At 41.9% G+C, this 14,302-nt stretch overlaps 1 protein-coding gene and 1 pseudogene across 7 annotated transcripts in view; both read left to right on the forward strand.

Moving 5' to 3' along the window:
* The window catches only part of Abl2 (ABL proto-oncogene 2, non-receptor tyrosine kinase), a 103,847-nt gene that overhangs the window by 18,114 nt on the left and 71,431 nt on the right, over positions 1–14,302 (forward strand). The window lies entirely within an intron of this gene.
* Positions 4,828–5,347, forward strand: LOC143267814 (small ribosomal subunit protein bS21m pseudogene; annotated as a pseudogene).

The following is a 14,302-nucleotide window of genomic DNA, read 5'->3' on the forward strand; positions in this document are numbered from 1 at the left end:
CAGCTCTGGATTAGCTATATGGAATTGGAATTGCTGACAGAAAGGGTATAGGTATTTCAATATAACTACCATTTATCTATCATTTTGTGAATACAGTGAATATCCTTATCCAATATGCTTGGTGCTAGATAAAAGTATTTCAGATTTGGGAGCTTGAGGACTTTGTGTAGATTCTGCAGGTTGAATATCCCTAATCTAAAATTCTGAAATCTGAAATGATCCAAAATCTAAAACTTGTTTTTTTAAAAAAAAGCAGCATCATTTGGGAATTGGGGTAATTTCCTATTAGGAACATTTGTTTTGGAGTATTTCAGAGTAAGCATGCACAACCTTTATAGCAGTCTGTGTGCATTGGAGCCTGTTTCTGAGCTTTCTGTTCCTGTTCTGTTGATTTTCCTGTTTAACTGTGCACCAGGATCACACTGTTTTAGTTATTGTAGTTTTGCAGCATGCAGCACAGCATGATGGTCAGGATCTAGAAGAGCCGAATTGTCTGTCCTTGACTCTCATTTCTAGCTTTTTCCAACTCCTCCTCCTTGTTAAGTCAGTGTCCCTGATGTGCTACTAGGTACTTATAATTCCTTGCTTTGCCATTTAAGTGAGTTACTATAAAATGCTTAACTAGTACTGCAGCCTGTGCTCTGTAAGCTAACACTGTCACTGCTGCTCAGCAGGGCTGCCACTTCTTTCTTGCTCTTGGTTTTGAGAATATTGCTGTCTGTTCTTGTTTATTTACTTCTTATTTTAACATTATAAGCAAATGGCCCAATAAGAATAGAATGGGTTATGAGTTAATAATCATAATCTCCCTCTCCTGTCTCTTGCCAAAAGTTGTCACTCATAAAACTTGTACATTGTGGACCAGTGAGAAGGCACTGGGTGGGAGGTGAATTATGCCCCCCCTTTTTTTTCTCTGCCATGTAGAGATCCAAGCTAATAGTCTTTAATGGCTATTCTAGAAAGCTGAGTGTTGCCATTGTAGGGGCAGAGTGAGAAATTAGTAGAAACTTTGAAACCATAAAGGACCATACATCACTTCCTCTTTGATTTCATTGGCAAAATAGTCATCTGGCTTTAATGTAAGGTATGTGTGCTCGTATGTGTTTGTGTTCATTCGTGTGTGTGTGTGTGTGTGTGTGTGTGTGTGTGTGTGTGTAATATGTTGTATATACATGTGGAAGTATAATGAAAAATTCTTTTATTAGTAGACACTAAAATAATAATAATAATAATTTCAAGGAGATAGAGAAGCAGTTTTGTTCTGGTCCTGGGAAGGCAGCTGGAAATACTTAGTGCAAAGCTAACAGGCTTGCTGTTGTTTGGTCTGTTGGCTGTAGAATTACCCTTTACTTGTATGTAACACATTGGGGGAGAAAACACATGCTTGTGTCTATTAACTCCTAATCTGAAACTCTGGAAGCTGAATAATGTTTAGTTGCTAATCGGGTTCAGAGTTTATTGGACTTATTAAAAACAAAACAAAAGGGAGGTTGGGGTGGGGTGGGCTTCTGAGATGGCTCAGTAAGCAGAGGGAACTTGCACCAAGCCTGAAGTCCTGAATTCAATCCCTGTAACCTGTATTCTGGAAGGAAAGAACCAGCTCTCCCAGTTGTCCTTGGACCTCCACAGGCATGTCATGACATGTACTTGTTGTATGCAGGCATGCAAAGTTGTGTGGGCACGTGTGGTAAGTAAATGTAGTACAAAATGGTAAGAACTGATAGTGTTGGAATCAAACACGGCGCTCTTGTGTTCCTCTTAGCTACAGCCCCAGTCCTTTGCTTTTCTCCTTTCTCTCTCTCTTTTTTTTTTTTCTTTTTTGGTTTTTTGAGACAGGGTTTCTCTGTGTAGTTTTGCACCTTTCCTGGAACTCACTCTGTAGCCCAGGCTGGCCTCAAACTCAGAGACCCTCCTGCTTCTGCCTCCTGAGTGCTGGGATTAAAGGCATGTGCCAAAACTTTGACCTTGAACTCCTGATGGTCCTGCCTCTACCTCCCAAGTGCTGGCATTATAGGTAGGTGCCACCATGTCTGGCCTGTCTTCTTGCCTTTGTCCCTACCTCTTTCATCTCACTCTGTATTTTAGGCTGGCCTGGAGCTAACTGTAACTCAGACTGGCCTGGAACTTGCAGAGATCCTCCTGTCTCATCCAAGTGCTAGGATTGTGGACTTCTTACTCAGATCTGACAGCTTAGCTCTACCTCCCTTTTTACATTCATGTATATTTGTGTGTGTGTGTGTGTGTGTGTGTGTGTGTGTGTGTGTGTGTGTGTGTGTGTATGTATGTGTGTGTGTGTATGTATGTGTATGTGTGTATGCTACTTATGTGAGTGAACCTTAGAGACCCAGAGAGTGTGTCAGATCTCCTGGAGCTAGACTTACAAGCAATTGTAAGCCAGCCAGCCCAAGTGCTGGAAATTGAACTCAGGCCCTCATGAGTTCTTAACTGCCAAGTCATCTTTCCCATTCCCCTTAGATCTTTTTATTTAAATGAAATATCCTTGTGATGTTTTTCTTATGTGACCCTTTGAACAGAACATACTTAGTCTAAATAAGGCATTTTTAAGTATTGAAAACAATGTGGAAGAAGACTTCAAGGTAATAGTGTATTCCTTAAAAGTGTCATGAAGTTAATTTCTTTCCAGAAGGAAGCATGGGCTTCCTGTCTAGTTCTTTGGTGGTGATTTATAGAGGACTAGGATTCTTACAGTGTTAGTTGGTAACTTGTCAATGTTCATGTCAACTGGAAGAAGCAGAAATCTGGAAATAAGGCACACCCTTTTCCTTTAAAAAATATGATTGTTACCTTTGCTTTTATGTGGATAATATTTACAAATTGTATCAAATGATGTCTCTCTTAATAAGTGAAGATTAAAATTTTACCCTCTTAAGTTACTAAAGACTTCCTTCTTCACTATAGATAGGGATATTATAATTTCATATTGTATCCAGTACATTTGTGGTTTAGAAGTTTTAAAAGTTTAACATGAATAGATAAATTATGAAAATCTCAGGAAATTGTAACTAAAAATGGTGATAGTGATAAGTTTTGCTTTGGGCTTTTGTTTTGGTACTGGGGATTGAACTGCTTGCACACTAAGCAAGCATTTTACCATTGTGCTTGCTATCTGTAGGGATACATTTTGGACAGAAAACAAGGATCACAAAAACCGTAATAAAACCTCCATGTTACTTCCAAAGTGAAACCTCAGTTGGACCAAAAGAAAAAAAAGTCACACAATAGACTTGAAACTCATAGCCTTAGAAACCTGCTTGCAGTGTTGACATTTGGCTGTCTGGGAGCTTGGGTTTTTGCGTTTTGAAGAGTGACTCAGTCTGCTAAACTGTACAAAGTGGTTGGTATTGGCCATCTGCATTCTTTCTGGGAGTTTGAAGTTTTGATAGAGAGTAGGTGGAGGGAGGTAACCATCTCCAGATAGAAACAGAGAGCTTGCCTTGGAGACGACATTTGATCAAGTGCCCTGCCACTGAGCTACATACATCCTTAGCGGTGAAGAACAACTTCACAAGAGTGCCTGCTTTCTTCTAAACCGTCAGTGTGCCCATTGCCTCTGCTAATGAGGCTTGGTAGTCTTTTGCTCTAACAAGTCATGGCTCTCCACCTGGTTGGTTAGCTCATTTGGTTAGATCTCGATGCTAGTAAGTCATAGTGTGGCCACAGGTATGTGCTGGAGTTTCTAAGTCTTGCTGAGTCCTAAAACCAGGACAGGCACAACAACAGTAGGTGGGATGCATTGCTAACTGGAACCTGCCATGATTCTGTAAAGCTTCTGTGGGGAGCACCCAATGAGTAGTTGCTATCTGTTTCTGACTGTCCCCAAATATAGTCACAGGTGAAGCTCAGAGTAAGTCCAGGTTCTGAAGAGGGACTGAGGAGGACAAAAACAAAGCATAAACCCAGATACTCTTTTTGATTTGTGGGTATGAAATTTCTGTTGAGGGCTCAATATCTGCCTTTTTCTTTTTGAGATAGGATCCTCTGTAGCCCAGGCTTACTTAGAACCCGCATGTAAGCTGGGCTTGAGAGGCAGAGGCAGGCAGATCCTCTGTGACTTTGAGGCCAGCCTGGTTTAAATAGTGAGTTCAGGATAGCCAAAGCTACATAGTGAGATCCTGTCTACAAACAAACAAACACAAACCCTTCTTATATAGTACAAGTTAGCCTCAGACCCCAACAGTTCTCCTGCTTCAGCCTCCTGCCTGTTGAGATTACAGGAGTGAGCTACTAGACCTGGTTTAAAAGTTCTGAGTCTCTTGGTGTCTTGTTAAGGCTCTGTAATTCATAGAAATGCAAAGCTGTAGAAGGAGAACTAGGAGGCACTAAGTGGCTCAGAGCACTGAAATGTAGAAGGCACTGAGGTGTATGAATGGTACTTGCCATGGCTTGATCCATGTGTATTCGCAAGTTTCAGTGACTAAAGAGTACAGGGAGACTGTGAGAGCAGCCCAGATTCCCAGCGATTGGTTACTTTGTTTCAGTGACTAGAGTATAGGAAGGCTGTGAGAGCAGCCCAGATTCCCAGTGATTGGTTATTATGTTTTATATTCACTCTCTGCCTTTCCTTCTTCCCCTAATTAGAATGTATCAAAATCACCTAGAAAACACCAAGGAAAAAAAGTATTGAACCAAGCAGGTGTACTCTAGATGAAAAACATATTTCCTTGATGATTTAAATGTAACATAACCAGTTAAGACTTTACTGTAGGAAGCTGGGCATAGTGGTAGACACCTTTAATTCTAGCACTTGGGAGGCAGAGGCAGGCCGATCTTTATGAGTTCGAATTCAGCCTGGTTTAACTTAAAAGAGTTCCATGCCAACCTGGGCTATAGAGTGAGACCCTGTGTCAAAACCAAAAATAAACTAAAAGAATTCATTAGATCCTGGAGTCCAAGTGCTGAGTCTGAAGTCTATAGATCCTGAAGAATTGAATACATGGCTATGTCTAAATATCTGAAGTTCATTGCCAGAATTGGGATGGTTCAGGAGGGGAACATGGAAGGCCATACAGGACCTGGACAGAATTCTCACCACCAATAGAAGTCATAAAGCAGTGACACTACAATGAGAAGTCTTGCCACCACCGCCGGTGGGAGAGCCAGGAACCATACCAGAGGATCTACACCATGGGAATGGCTGGCAAGATTAACTTCTAGATGCGAAAGAACCAGGCAGATCCATGGCAGGGCTGCTAAGGCCTGTGGATAGAAGGTCCACATTAATTCTATGTCCAACCCTAATCTCTGTTACTTTCTCTACAATAAACTCAATCACACATGGGGGCGCGGGAAAAAGACCACTATAGGCCTGGGAGGCCTAGCGTAAATCCTGAGTTTGATCTACAGCACAGGAAAGGGTTTAGTGCTGTATGGTGAGAGTGTGTGGTGTGTATGTGTGTATGTGTGTGTGTGTGTGTGTGTGTGTGTGTGTGTGGATATGTACATGTGTGTACAGGTGCCTAAAGAAACCAGAAGAGGGCATTGGATCCCTTGTGCTGGAGTTACAGGCAGTTGTGGATTGCCTGACCCAGGTGCTGGGAACGGAAGTCAGATCTGCTGCAAGAACAGCAAGTGGTCTGACCCGCTGAGTCCTTCTCCAGGGCTGTGTGAGTGTGTAGGAGGGCTTCTTGCCATGGTGCCCAAGCTGCTCTTGAATTCCTGAGCTCACGTGATTCTCTCTCCTTGGTCTCAGAGTGCTGAGATTCCAGGCATGCACCACCATATATGGGGACAGAGAGACCCTTAGAATTGTAGTGGGCTCCGTTGACTGGCCTGGAAGTATATTTGGTTTTGCCTTTAGCTGTGTGTTTTACTATCTCCTGGTTTCTATTGTTGCTATTGAGAAAGTAACTGTTAGTGTAATTGACTTCCTGGAGACAACCTGTCATTTCCATCTGGTGGCTTTTATAAGTCTCTTTGTCTTTGGTGTCTCGCATTTTCACTGCGTCGTCGTTGTCGTCGTCGTCGTTGTCGTGACTATGTTTCTTACTGCTTGTCCTGCTTCCATGATCCTTTGTGCTTTCTGAAACTACGGTAGTTTTGAAAGAGTCAGCAGTCATCTCCTCAGCTATTCCTTCTCGTTTTGCTGGTCTCTCCTCTGAGTGTTACTGGCCTCGTTTGGACTGTCTCTGGTTCTGTCACTGAACCTCTGTCCGTAGGCTTCGCTGTACTGACCTGATTGAGAGTTCACTCCACTGAACCTCTCATTTCAGTCACTCCATTCCGTCAAGTTCTCTTTGACTCCTTTAATAATCTTTTTGTTGTGGCAAAATAGTGTACAGATACATAAAATGTATATTTAACAACCTTTAAGTGTACAGATCAATGGCATTGAGTATCTTTTCATTGTATGAAAATCACAACCATTTCTCTCCAGAAGCACACCCCCCCCACCCCCACCCCACCCCGCACTCCCCCCGACAGAGTTTCTCTGTGTAGCCCTGGCTGTTCTGGAACTCACTCTGTAGACCATATTGGTGGAAAACTCAGAGATCGCCTGCCTCTGCCTCCTTAGCATTGGGATTAAAGGTGTGCACCACTACTGCCCAGCTTCTCCAGAACTCTTTTATCTTTGCAGACCCAGACTTGAATCTATTAAACATTAATCCCTCATTTCACCACCTCTCAAGCCCCTAGCAACCACTATTTTTCTTTCTGTCTCTATGAACTTGACTATTCTGGGTATCTTTAAGATTTTTATTTATTTGTTTATTTATTTTTTACTACATTTTATTTTCTGTGTGTGTAGGTGCCTACTCATGGCATGGCATACTTGTGGAGGTAAGAGAACACCTTGGAAGAGTTGGTTTTCTCCGTCCACCCTGTGAGTGCCAGGGATTGAACTTGGGTTGTTGGCTTGGTGGTAGGCACCTTTGCCTGCTGAGCCATCTCACCGACCCTGCAGGTGTCTTACGTTTAAGGTTGAATAGTATTTTATTCTAAGTTTGTATCACACTCTGTTTGTTCAGCCCTCTGTCTATGGACTACATGGGGGGGAGGATGCAAATACCTTTTTCCCCCTTTCCCCTAATACAGGGTCGCTTCTAGCCCAGGCAGGCCTTGAATTATGTAGTTGAGAATGACCTTGAACTCCTTATTCTCTTGTTTATATCTGTTAAGTGCTGGGCACATAGCTGTGTATCTCTATACCCAGCTACAGATACCTCTCAGTGTATTTGGTTTATATCCAGATATGGAATTGTTGAATCATATGGTAATTCTGAATTTGAAGAACCACCATACTTGGTTCCATGGTGATTACACCATTTTACATTCCCACTGTGTGGTGGTAGGGTTGAGAACATGCCCATAGACTCAGATATTTGAACATTTGGTCCCCAGGTGGTGGTGCTGTCTGGGGAAGCTTAGCTCTTGTTGAGAAAGTGTGTCACTGGAGGACTTTGAGAGTTTAAAGACTGTCGTCTTCGAGTTCTCTCTGCCTTGTGCTTGTGAGTTCTGACACCATGCCTGCTGCCTTGATTCTCTGCTGTGATGGTCCCGTGATGCCCTTTGGAACTGTAAGCCCGAGTAAACCCTTCTCTCTCCAAGTTGCCTGGGTCATGGTGTTTATCACAGCAACAGAAAAGTGACTAATACAAACTATAAGACAAATAAAATAGACCTGTGGCCCCATTCCTGCTGAGCTACTCCTAGCCTGGCTCCAGTGAGCAGCACCTAGCCCTAATCCATCTTTTGTTTAACCACACCTTTGGTTTTTCTTGTTGCCCTATGAGAATCTTGTCTGAGAGTCTCCCAAGGATCCAAGGCCTATGCAAAACTTGGTTCAGGAAACCTGGAAAACCGTGGTACCTGAGAAATTGAGGAATTTGCACTTGGCATTTTATCTTGGGGAGCTCCTTTCAGGTTGTTTTAAAGATATAGAAATTAACTGGCTATACTGTAAATAGAGAGAAAATAAAAATGCCCTGGCAAAGGGAAAGCGCTTCAGTCCTTCAAGGCTGGACCCCCCTGCAGCCATGAAAGGCTAGATTCATTCTTAAGATGCCTCTGAGTCGTCTTTCTACGGATCCGCATGAACCCACATACCTGTGCTGCGACAAACCATGACATAGACCCTTTCCTCCCTGGTTGCTTTGGGCCAGACTCTTTTATCACAATAGAAAGGACACTATGACCCCTGTTTTAGTTACTCTTCTGTTGCTGTGATAAAGCATCATGACCAAAAATAACTTATGGAAGAGAAGGTTTTTTGGTGTCCACTTCTGGAGGGCTAAGAGTCCATCATGGCAGGGAGGCCTGGCAGCAGGTGGCTGGAGCAGGAAGCTGAGATCACTTCCCCAGCCGCTGGGATGAACATGAGGCTGTGAACACTTCCAAGATCACCCCAGTGGCATACCTTTCTCCCCCAAACAGCGTCCCCAGTTGGGGACCAAGTGTTCAAATACACTAGCCTATGGAGGGCACTTCTTGTTCAAACCACCACACCCTCCAATAGTAAGTACACAAAGGTTATCATTTCTTCACAGAATTTTTAAAATTGCTTAAAATATTTTGCAGGGCAGTGATGGTGCACACCTTTAATCCAGCACTTGGTAGGCAGGTGGATTTGAGTTCAAGGCCAGCCTGGTCTACAGATTAAGTTTCAAGACAGTCAGAGCTACACAGAGAAAGCCTGTCTCAAAAAACAAAACAAATCAAACAAACCAAACCCCATTTTTAAAAATAGTAACCATGGCTCATAGATATGAGGTAGTGTCTCAGTATGGCTTTGATGTGCTTTTCCTAATGACTAGTGATGCTGGCCTTTTGTATAACTTCCCTGGGGAAATTTTCAAGTCCTGTGCTTGTTTTTAGATCAGGCTGTTTGCCTTTTTGGTCTTAGCTGTTGAACTTAGTTGCGGGGGGCCTTTTTGTTTGCCTCACTGCCATTCTGTTGTTTGTGTTTGGTCTTTTGGGGGGCCCCGCCACCCAGCTCCCAAGTAAATCACACACAGAGGCTTATTCTTAATTAGGAATGTCCAGCCTTAGCTTGGCTTATTGCTAGCCAGCTTTCCTTAACTTAACTTAAATTTATCTATCTTTTACCTCAGGGCTTTTTCTTCTGTAAATCTTACTCTTACTCCATGGCTTGCTGTGTAGCTGGCCCCTGGAGTCCCCCTTCTCTGGCTAACTACTTCTTTTTCTCCTCCCAGACTTCTCCCTCTATATAGTCTCTCTCCTGACAGCCCCGCCCATCCTTTCTCCTGCCTTGCTATTGGCCGTTCAGCTCTTTATTAGACCATCAGGTGTTTTACACAGGCACAGTAATACAGCTTCACAGAGTTAAACAAATGCAACATAAACAGAAGTAACACACCTTAAAATAACATTCTACAACACCATTCCTCTTTTCCCTCAAGCACATTAAACTCAATAGAGTACTTATATTCATTCCGGAGTTTCCAGTTACCCAAGGTTATCTTTAAAATAACCAACATTGGGGCGGTGGTGGCGCACGCCTTTAATCCCAGCACTCGGGAGGCAGAGCCAGGCGGATCTCTGTGAGTTCGAGGCCAGCCTGGGCTACCAAGTGAGTTCCAGGAAAGGCGCAAAGCTACACAGAGAAACCCTGTCTCAAAAAACCAAAAAAAAAAAAAACAAACAAACAAACAAACAAACAAACAAAGCCGGGCGGTGGTGGCGCACGCCTTTAATCCCAGCACTCGGGAGGCAGAGCCAGGCGGATCTCTGTGAGTTCGAGGCCAGCCTGGGCTACCAAGTGAGTCCCATGAAAGGCGCAAAGCTACACAGAGAAACCCTGTCTCAAAAAACCAAAAAAAAAAAAAAAAATAAAATAAAATAAAATAACCAACATTGCCGGGCGGTGGTGGCGCACGCCTTTAATCCCAGCGCTCGGGAGGCAGAGCCAGGCGGATCTCTGTGAGTTCGAGGCCAGCCTGGGCTACCAAGTGAGTTCCAGGAAAAGGCGCAAAGCTACACAGAGAAACCCTGTCTCGAAAAACCAAAAAAAATAAAAAAAAAAAAAATAAAAAAAAATAAATAAATAAAATAAAATAACCAACATCTATTATCTCAAAAGTTCTTGGAATGTCAGAACTTAGCCTGTTTGCTTGGTAAGCTGCTGGCCCGAGGGCTGGTCATCTGAAGGCTTGTCTGGGACGACAGGATCTATTCCAAGATGTCCTACCACATTACCACTAATGGGAAGAAGCCTCAGGTCTTCTTCCATGGACTGTTCTGGAGCATCCTCACACTGATGGCTAGCTTTTCTCAGAGAGAGGATAGAGTAAGTACCACATAGCCTTTTATGAAGTAGTTACTGAGGCACACAGTTTTATTTCCATCTTATTCTGTTTGTTAGGAACAAGTTTCTAATTCTACCAAGAGAGAGAACTAACTTTCCCTTCCTGAAGGAAGTATCAGAGAGTTTGGCTGAGGGGATGTAGTTTAGTGATAGAGTGCTTGCTTGTCTGGTTTGTGTGAAGCCATGGTTTGATGACCAGCATTGAAAAAAAGAAATTTATTTTTTTCTTTTTGGAGATAAAAACTTTAAGTAGCCCAATCTGGTGTCACATTTACTGAGTAGCCAAGGCTGAACTGGAACTCTGATCTTTTTCTGCCTCTCACGTGCTGGGATGACCATGGGTGTGCCCCTCCATACTATGCTAAGATGTTTCTTTAAAAAGAAAATTCTCACTGAAATTTTTTAAATTTTATAATCTGATAGGTTTCATGGAGCTAATACTAATAATGTGGTGTCTGACTTTATTCTAGACCAAATGGCTTAGACATTTCATTTTATCTTTAAATAACATGGAAGATCTAGAAGAGCTCTGTGACAGTCATTATATAAATCAATCAAGAAAAGATAGGCTACATGGCAGGCAGTATATGAGATACAATAACGGGACATTGACTTCGGGGAATTGGCTGATTTTAGCTAAGATTTGAAGGTAAGAGTTAAGTTAGGCCACAGAAAAGGGCTAGAAGGTGCTTTAGACAGAAGGGGCAGAACATGGATGAGGAAAGGTGACATTTTCCCTGTTTCCTGTATGGAGAAACTTGGTGTGTGTTCAGCACATTTTGTATTTGGAAAAAAAAAAAGAGTGTATTGGGGTTTTCTTGAGAAATGAGATAAAGTGAATCTATGTGTATATAAAAGGAATTTATTATAGTGGTTTACAGGCTGTGGTCTAGCTAATCAAACAATGACTGTCTCCCAGTGGAAGGTCCAAGAATCCAGTAGTTGTTCAGGCCACAAGGCTGGATGTCTCAGCCGGTCTTCAGTCTACATTGGAATCCAGAAGAATCAGGCTCTAAAGCCAGTGAAGGAGTGCCTTAGCAGCAAGATAGATGAGCTGCCAGGGAGAGTGAGGGCAAGCAGGCAGAGCAAAGGCTTCTTTCTTCTTTTATATCGGCTGCCACCAGAAGGTGTGGCCCAGAGTTAGGGTGAGTCTTCCTACTCAAAAATCCAGGTTTAGGGTGTGTCTTATCACCTCAAATGATCCAATCAATAATGATCCCTTGGTGTGCCTAGCTGCTTTGGATTTTTGTTAAATTTCAGATGTAGGTACTTTTTTTTTTTTTTTTTTTTTTTTTTAAATAATGATGTTAACAATGCCTTTAGATTGTTTTTTCAGCTAAGGGCACGGTTGGTGGTGCTGGCTTATAATCCCAGGATTGAAGAGGGAGGGTTAGGAGGATCATTGTAAACTTGAGGCAACATAAGGAGACCTTGTTTCAACAAAAAAACAAAAAATGCTTTTCAGTTATTCTTTTTATTCTACATTAACAGAAATAATATGTTACATAAGCAAATAATTTCCAAGCCCCTATGAGTAGTTTTGGCAACTTGGCTTTTTAGAAAGCATCCTGCTTAATATTCACAATTAGTTGACTTTTAGATCAATGAAGTATTTTAACTTTCATAATAAATTCCTTTATTTAAATTATGTTCTAGGAAAATATTAAGTAGGTTTTAATTTCAAAATTTATGTAAAAGTACTTTGAAAAGATTATATTAGAAACAATACTTTAGGAAAAAGCAGGTTTCTATTTTGTAAGAATTTTATTGATCTCAAAATTATAACATTTACAAAAACTAGTGTTAATATTGCTTTCACTATATGTAAAAAAGGAGGGGTTTTTTTTTGCAAGTATAAATTTATCATCAGTTTTACTAAATTAAAAAACTGTTCCTTACCAGGCCACTAGGGGCTACTCCAGTATCTAGGCAGAAGATCCAGTTCCCACTACAGCTTCAAGATGATCTCCCTCTAGAGTGGTAGCACTGTCTCATTGGCTTATGTGAAGGAAGTAGACCTTTAGGGCTGCTTTGGGCTGTTAGCGTTGACAATAGTATGCACCTCTGGCAAGGCTTTGCTGTCCTTTATCTTTTACATGTACTTGCTGGTGTGATGTGTGTGGGGGGGGAGGTCAAAAGACAGCCTGCAGGAGGTTCTTCTCTTCTACTGTGTGGGTCCAGTGCTTTAACTTGGATTGTCAGACTTGGCAGCAAGCAAGCCACCTCTCACGGAGCCATCCTGCTGGCTCTGTTTTGTTACAAAAACTGTGAAAATTTATTGGCCTCTAATTCTAACGGTGCTGTCTCAAACTGACTTCTTTGATCACTTGGGAGAAAGTTACAGTTTTCTTCTTGGGTACAGAACGTGTTTCTTATTTGTTTTGTACATTATACTTTTACTTGGAAAATTAGAAAAGCTGGTATTTGGTTAGAGTTATCATTTCTTTTTAAATTATGTATGTTCTTCTAAACACTGAGAAAGTATTATGTTTGTGGCCTTAGAGACTGGCCACCCGAAGGACCTTCGTGTTACCTTCAAGAGTATTTAACAAGCTGGCTCTATGGTGTTATGTGCCTGTGGTCTCAGCACTGGTACTCTGGAGGGAGACAGAAGTAGGGGCTCTTCAGTGCAAGGCTAGCTTGAGCTATGTGGTGAGACCCTGTTACCAAAAACAAACACATGAACAACTGGGCAGGTTTGAACACTTCGTTATCATCTCCATTTCTTTCCGGTTACATAAGAAAATACAGTGCAGTGTGAGTTATAAAGAAAAATAATGGGAGCTGGAGAGATGGCTCAGTGGTTAAGAGCACTGACTGCTCTTCCAGAGGACCCAGGTTCAATTCCCAGCACCCACATGGCAGCTCATAACTATCTGTAACTCTAAGATCCAAGATTCTCACACAGACATACATTCAGGCAAAATGCCAATGCACACAAAGTCAAAAAAAATTATAGGGGCTGGGGATTTAGCTCAGTGGTAGAGAGCTTGCCTAGCAAGCACAAGGCCCTGGGTTCGGTCCTCAGCTCCGGAAAAAAAAATTATAAAGAGGTGGGGGGAGGAAACAGGAGGAGATGAGGGAGGGGGACTGTGGTTAGTATATTAAAAAAATTAATAATATATATATATATAAAGCAGCGAGAGAATGCTCTTGTTATTCTCTCTCTCCTCCCCCCTCTTCTCTTTCTAGTGTGCCATATAGTTGAGTTGGTCTTGAACTTAGTATATAGTTGGGGATGGCCTTGAACTGAGTTCATATTTAATATGGCAAATTTTTAAAAAAGTAATTTAGGCATTTATATATTAAGAAACGGTCATTAGGTGTGTGTGTGTATGTGTGTGTGTCTGTGTCTGTCTGCGTGTCTGTCTGTGCGTGTGTCTGTGTTCATCTGTCTGTCCTTGTTTCTGTACCTTCTTATGAGCCACCAGGATTCAGTCATGAAGCCCTTCTTGTTTAATTCTAATCACTTCCTAAAGTATTCACCTCTAAACATCAGAGATTGAATTTCACAACATGAACCATTGGGGTATATACTCAAATCACTTCCAAATCACAGCATGTACCTATAGTTAATGCGACCTTTTGGGGTCTGTAATTTCCCAATTGAAACAGATTTCACGTTTTTGACTTCCCCTTCCTCAAAAAGTCATTAGACTTAATGTTTCAGAAAATACTTAGCTCAACCAAAATTGTGTTTATTAAGACATCCCTTCCAAAAGACTTGCTGTGTTGCGAAGGCTAGCCTCCAAACACCATGGCATAAGCTGTCCTTTTGCCTCAGACTTCCTGGTACTTGGGACTATACCTAGTTCAAAATTTCCTTTATCTGCAGTGCTGGGAATTGAACTCAACTCTTCACACATGCTAGGCAGGTGTTTTACCACTAAGCTATATCCTTAACCTTTTAAAATACTTTACTTTCTATGTGCCTCTAAAAAAATAAGTTTTATTTTGTGTGTGTGTGCTTGTGTACTTGAGTATGTGTGTTATAGGACACATGTGGAGATCAAAGGACAA

The sequence above is a fragment of the Peromyscus maniculatus genome, chromosome 11 (genome assembly GCF_049852395.1).
Source record: "Peromyscus maniculatus bairdii isolate BWxNUB_F1_BW_parent chromosome 11, HU_Pman_BW_mat_3.1, whole genome shotgun sequence".
Taxonomy (NCBI): domain Eukaryota; kingdom Metazoa; phylum Chordata; class Mammalia; order Rodentia; family Cricetidae; genus Peromyscus; species Peromyscus maniculatus.